General features: G+C 39.5%; 1 pseudogene; it reads right to left on the bottom strand.

Moving 5' to 3' along the window:
• Window positions 1–247: 247 nt before the first annotated feature.
• Window positions 248–5,882, bottom strand: LOC113830732 (annotated as a pseudogene).
• Between the last annotated feature and the right edge of the window lie 1,196 nt (window positions 5,883–7,078).

A 7,078-nucleotide genomic window follows, 5' to 3' on the forward strand; every position in this document is an offset into this window, starting at 1 on the left:
ACAGAAAGCAAAAAGGGGGTCTCAAAGTGCAAAATATACTATCAGAGAAAATGGTGTCTCATATATAGGGAATTATATATGTGTAATTGTAACTGCCAGTGTTTTCTCCAAAATCTAATCTATTAGGAGCTGATTATAAAATGATAACCTCAAAGACAGGTGATATTAGACAGTAAGCCTCACACTTGTAAATAGACATTAAGTTAAAGAAGAAATGACAGTAAACTGTTTTTAAAGGTCTGACCATTTATTTGTTACTCTTAAAGACATGTTTTTGACTGGACTTCGTAGACGCTCTCAGTGAGGACAGTCTGTGTCTTTTAGCAATCTGTTCCTGGTGTTTTTCTTTGGCTTCCTTCATCTCTTTTCTTAGTGGGTTGTTTCTTTGTGTTGCAGGACACATGCAATAACAAGACACTGAATCTTGGGTGCTTTGGTCTTGGACTTATTACCTTCTTTGTTTAGGGGCTATCTGACAACATATTGGTGGATATCATCTTCTTTAGAGAAATTGAAAAGATTAAAAAAAATAATAACCAAGTTGAGAACACTCAGATTGGTGTATACAATGCATCCAAGGAACAGACTTGCACTTCCTCTTTCCAGTTCTTGTTGTACAACGAAAATGCCTCTTATTCAGAAAAGACAAACTCTGCTAAGGGTGAAGGCATTTTTCTTCATGGGAAAAACCTTGTTTGTCATTCCCACCACTGACTGGAACCACATAACCCTTCCACTCGTCATTCAGAGCTTCTGCAGCTATTCCTGTGGCCATGCACTTCTCATAGAAAGTAGAAAGTTTGCATTCATCATCCATTTCAGTAAGTTTCTGACAGTTAGTGTCTGGGAAGATGTTCCCCTTAATCTTGGCATGGCCAACTGCCTAGAAGAGCAGTTCAACAAAGAGCAAGAAGTAAAAGTAAACTTAATAAAATATTTTGTTCTGAGTAGCAATGAAACCATAATGTATCAAAATGTGTGGATGTATTTGAACCAGCGTTCAGAGCAAAGTGACAGTTGCCAATGTTTATAACAGAATATAAGAATGTGCAAAGCCAGGCCAGGCATTAAGGTGGCACACACTTTTAATCCCAGCACTCTGGAGGCAGAGTCAGGTGGATCTATGTGAGTTCAAGGCCAGCCTGGTCTACAGAGTGAGTTCCAGGACAACCTCCAAAGCTCCACAGAGAAACCCTGTCTCCAAAAACAAGCAAACAAAAACAAAAACAAAAAATAATGTGCAAAGCCAAGAATAAAGAAAGAATAAAAAAGGAAAAGCATAAAGATTGAGTAAGACAAAACAAAGCTGCTTGCAATGTAACTGTATTGCATAGCAAATCCAAAGTGAAACCAAGCAATGGACAGAACTACCAACAGGTAATGAAATACAACAGGAATTTTTAAAACTCAACTTGTGTTTCTATCTTCTGTATCAACAACAGACAGATGAGAGAAAGAGAGAGAGAGAGAGAGAGAGAGAGAGACAGACAGAGAAGAAAAGTTTAAGTAACATCCACAACGGCATCAAAATGTATCAAATACCTAAGGGTACTATTTTACTATTGTACAAACTATTCCTGTAACTACAAAACTAGTGCTGAAACAGACAGAGAGATATACAAATTGGAGTTATTTTATGTGTCACAAGGAGGATTCATTATTGTTTAGGTATTCTTTTTATCCATATTCGCATAGAGATGAAATATATTCTCATCAGAATCCTAGAATATTTCTTTAGAAGTCTAGTAAAACTGAGTTAAAAGAGTGTGTTGACATGAGGAAAAGCAAATGGATCAATAAATAAATAAGAGTCCATGAAAGACCAGTAAACATATATCAATTGATTTTCAATACAATTCAATGGATTGGTGACAGTAGTGACGTGACATCAAATGTTTTTTTTAGAAAAATTAACATTAGTATAGAAAGGAGAGTAAACTGTTGATCCCCTATACCATTGATCTAATTTTGAAGCTTTAACAAGGGGAAACAAATATTTTACGACTAGGATAGGGAGGAACTTTTGTCAGAATGCAGAAAACATCAAGAGTAAAAAGTGGCAGTCAACTTGGTCAAGATTAAAAGTTCCCACAAATCAAAGACACCATTACAAATATGAAATAAAGGCAAGTTGTGCCTGCGAGAACATGTTTGTGATATATATTCATGAAAAGAGTTTATTTCAAGAGCATATAAAGCTCTAAAAATCAGTACTTAAAAAAATAACCCAAATACAAAGGGGGAAATGTTTTGAACAGGCATTTCCCAAGGAAAGTATTAGGAATTCCCAATAAACACACAAAAAGATGATTAACATTAGGTTATTGGAGAAATGCACATGAAAATCCTAGTGAGGTAATGCCATATGGCTAAAATTAAGAATTTATCATACTAAATGATGACAAGAATGTAGAACAACTGTAACTATCAAATATTATTGATAAAAAGATAGAAAGGTAGCACTACTTTGGAAAACCTTTGCAAGTTTTTGCATGAATTCTACTTAGTGACAACTCACTCCTAGGAACTATGCCTCAGGTACAAATGCTCTGTGTATAAATATTTGTAGCAGCTTTGTTTAAATAGCTCAAAGCTACTTTTAAAGTGAATCTATACATCAAAAAATAAGTCAGTTGTGAAATTTTCATAGATTGATTTCTAGTCACCCATAAAGATAATAAAGATAGACACAACAATGGGAATAGGTATTTGACTGACAAGCCCAGCCAGAAAAAAAGACATTATTGACATTCTTCAAGAATCACAGCAAGGTGATGGAAATTAAAAAGTTTCCACCATGGATGAAGCAATGGATGGCATAGGGGTGTTCCAATGTTTTGGTGTCTCTGGACCACACTGGATGAAGAAGCATTGTCTTGCATTATACATTAGATACGTAGAAGTTCTATCAAGCACCTTTCTGAAGCATGAAATCTATCAATAACACAATAGCACCCACACACTTTTCAAAGACATTGAATTATACATTTAAATCTATACATTTTGAGGTTAGTAAATAATATCTCAATAAAGTGTGTGTGTGTGTGTGTGTGTGTGTGTGTGTGTGTGTGTGTGTGTGTGTGCATCCCCTCAGGTAAACAAGTACATTTCAGACCATGAAAAATGCACACTAAATTGTAGATTCTATTCTCAATCCAGAATATTAAATGTATTACAAAAACATAACCTCACAATACAAAAGAATAATAACACAAAATCAAGGGAACTAGAGAAGTTTTACACACCCACAACGTACACACACACACACACACACACACACACACACACATACAGCCTCATACACACACAAATATAAATGATAATAGACAGACATACATACAAACACACACACATACATGTTTTTTCACATTTAAACATTGCAGTGATGGAAATATAACCAATTAATGTAAGAATGCATGAATTTAGATGTTTAAAAATAGCAAGCATTCTCTCCTTAGCTCTTTGTGACCTTCATTATCTCTATTGCTTCACAGAGTTTTCACATCAGAAAGTGCAAGCAAGCAAGCAGTTATCATGTCTCTGCGGCCTGGGTTGGTACAAAGTAGCAGGAAACACAGAGTTCATCAGTCTAGAGAGAATGCAGGCTTTGCCTCAAGGCACTCAAATCTAAAATGCTTTTAACCACAGGCCTGCCCAGTCCAGCACGTCTGAGGCTGGTTGGGCCTGCAGGCCACCCTTTCCAAGTCCCCATTCAACACTCTTCCTTGAACATAGTTTCAGGTCCCTCATCTTCCCCTGGAAGTAGTTGGCCAGCAGTTGCAATCTAAGGGACCGGCATACAAGGGACACTTGCTACCTTCTGTAGTCAAATGACTCTCTAAACAGCCTGTGAGGCCTGAGGCCTCTCAGCAGATGTCTCAAATTGTTGGACCCAAGGGAATCTGCAGTCAATACGTCTTCTTTTCTCCATGAGCTGCTGACAAGCCACTTAATTATAATAATAGTTAAGAAACATCTTAAACAAAGATTTCTGGCCTTGGAAAAATCCAGAACATACATTTATTTGGTACAAGTCTTGACAGGAACAGGGTTCCCTATTTACCAGGGTCTCCCACAGGCAGATGAGACCCAGACAATCCATTCAAACACCAAGGAATAATCCAGGAAGTTGCTCCCTTGACCACAGTCAAGATATTAGCTGACCCTAGCCCTGAACATGTGTTAGTATGGTCTCCAGCCTCACCTCTGCATACTCAGACTATCAGCAGGCCCTCCAAGGAGCATCACATCTTTACAGACTCAACTTGGGGATCATTGTCTTGATCAACTGTACCAACATCACTCACAAGTTCTGGAAACTCTGTAATGAAGCTATTTAAGTGACAAATGTACCTTAAGGTTTCAGAGCCACACATCTAGATCAGGTTTGACAAACCCTTTATGAAAAGTTCAGGCTTCTGTGGACCAGCAGACCAAATGGAGGAAATCATGTGGACACTGAATAATAGTTTAAAATGTAGTCATTTGTTGTGAGCTGAATTATGTCCCTCAGAGATGTAGACAAATTAATCCTCTGTAACTCAGAGTGTGGTCTGTAGAGGGGGGAACTTTTCTCTGTCCTGCCAGTCCCAGTGGACCGGTTTCCTCTCCGCCTACCCGTTCTCACCACTTATGAAATAATCATTCTGAAGCTTAATATCAGGTACAGTTGTTTCGCCAGTGCCTTAGGCTTCTTGCTGACTAGCTTTCTTTTACAAATTAACCCATTTCTATTAATGTGTATATTGCCTTGAGGCTGTGGCTTACTGATGATGCTCAGGCCTGTTACTCCTTCTGTGACTACATGGCATTTCCTCGACCTTCCTGCCTTCTCTCTCTACCTTTATTTGAAATTCCTGCCTAGGTACATTCTGCCTGGCCATTGTATGAAACAGCTTTAGTCATCAACCCACAAAATCAACACATATTTATAGCATACAGAAGGACATCCCACATCATCCATCTTGTTCTGTTGTGTAAATCACACACTCTGTGGTACTTTTCTATGGCAGCCCCAGGAAACCAATTATATACACTAATTATAAATGTGTAAATAATTGTGTGTGTATAATTATAGCCACATATATGTACACACACACACACACACACACACACACACACACAACACACATTCATTGCAACTTAGCATCTACAGATAACACATATTTGTTTGCTCATAGTTGCTGTGATGGTTAGTGTTGCTCACAAACATGAAAGAATCTAGAAACACTTATCGGATGGGCCTCTACATATGCCCGAGGAGGACTGTCATGATGATGTTAATTGAGGTCCACTGTGGGTGTAACCATTCCCTGGATGGGATTCTGGACTGTATAAGTGGGAATAAGGAACTGAACAGCCCCATTCATTGTTCTTTGCTTCTGATCATAGATACAATGTGATGAGATGTTTCAAGTTCCCACCACCTTGACTTCCCCCCCATGAGGAACTGTATCCTTGGTCTATCAGTCAAAATAAGTCCCTTTACTCTCAAGCTGCCTTTGTTAGGGTATTTCATCACAGTACCTACATTAGGGCCTCTTTTGGGTTCTGCCTGGCACAGGCAGGGGTCTCCTTCAGATCAGATGCAGAGCAGAGGTAGCAGTGTTGATGGTACTCCAGCCACTCCACTCCTTCTAAGAAACAGACACAGCTGATGAACTTCCTGCTTCTGGCTTTCTGGGCATATGGTACTACCTCTGTTCCTCTCATACCCAAACTTGGCCACATAGCCTCTTACAAGGAGGCTGATATTCACTTCTGTTGCTTGCAACCCCAAGCTCCAATAATATCAAAACAGCATAGGAAAATTGGACGTACCTGGGGAGCTTTAGCAAACTTCGTTCTCCTAGAGCCCACACCCCAGACTCCGAAATGCTCATTGAGAATTATAGGTTCTATACAACAGAAAACCAACCATTGCTCTATTTAAGTAAAGACATTCAATGATCTATATATAAGAATATATTAACTTATTGATCTAACCCAGGCCTGTTTTTAAAATGAAAGGATTTGATAAAACTGATACTAGTTTAAAGGTGAGAAATCTGAACTAGAGGTATAGCTAGCTCAGTGGTGGAGTGTTTGCTTTGCCAGGTTCAAATCCCAGCACCATACAAAAAACCTGGTTAAAAAGTGAAAAATCAATAAAAAAAACCCTTCTTATCCTATATGCTGCTACATTGAATTTAACTTTGTTTTCTTAAACTAAACAAATCCTTTCCATCATGTCATCTAGACGACACTTGCCTCAAGAGCTGAGTTTTGTCTCTGAGTTTTAATAGGGCTCCCAGGTTGGTTTCCACAGATGTGTACAAGTACCAACATATCTGTTACTAATCCAGTTTCAGAAGCCCTCTGTTCTATTGGGTAGAAAGACTTGGTCCCAAGGCCCAGTCTGGTCCCCTCTAGCCTAAACTCTTCTACCCCTGGATGAGTCCCAGGGTGTAGCTGCCCAGACTGCACAGGGTGGTTGGGCTAAGTGGAGTGGTTAAACAGTCCAAGACGCATAGCTGAAGAAAAACAAAGCTGCTTCCTCCGCCGGAGCCCTGACAGCAACCTTAATGTGGAAAAATGCACTTGTGGCAATTCTTCCATTCTTTGTTGAACTTAGCTGGAATCAGCTCTGCCAAGTGCAGAACGGCTGGCCCTGGGCAGCACGGGCCACATATTTCCACAGTCTACTCCAGCATAAACAGACCACACTTGTTACTCTGTGAAGAGCCAGGAACTTCCCTGAATGAGGAAGACAAGGGCAGCATCTAGAAAAATGGTTAAGGGGACACTTCTACCCATTTTCCTCTTCTCCTAACCCTTCAGCAACACACCTCCCTCTGTCCTAGGGTGCAGGACTCTCAAAGTCCTCTGTGGCTTTGGGCATCCCATCTTAGAATATGGTGTTTAAGAATGAGCTCAAGGGGCTGATGCTCCGTGCCCTTGAGGAGACCTGGGCTTTCAAGATGGCAGTGGAAGCGAAGGGTGCATTTCCTATTCCTGACTCAATAATGAATGAGTCAATAAGAAATGTTTTATCAGTATAGAGACGAAGCATTCAGATTCTGCAGCCTGCCTGGATTTC

Source organism: Cricetulus griseus, chromosome 2 (genome assembly GCF_003668045.3).
Source record: "Cricetulus griseus strain 17A/GY chromosome 2, alternate assembly CriGri-PICRH-1.0, whole genome shotgun sequence".
NCBI lineage: Eukaryota > Metazoa > Chordata > Mammalia > Rodentia > Cricetidae > Cricetulus > Cricetulus griseus.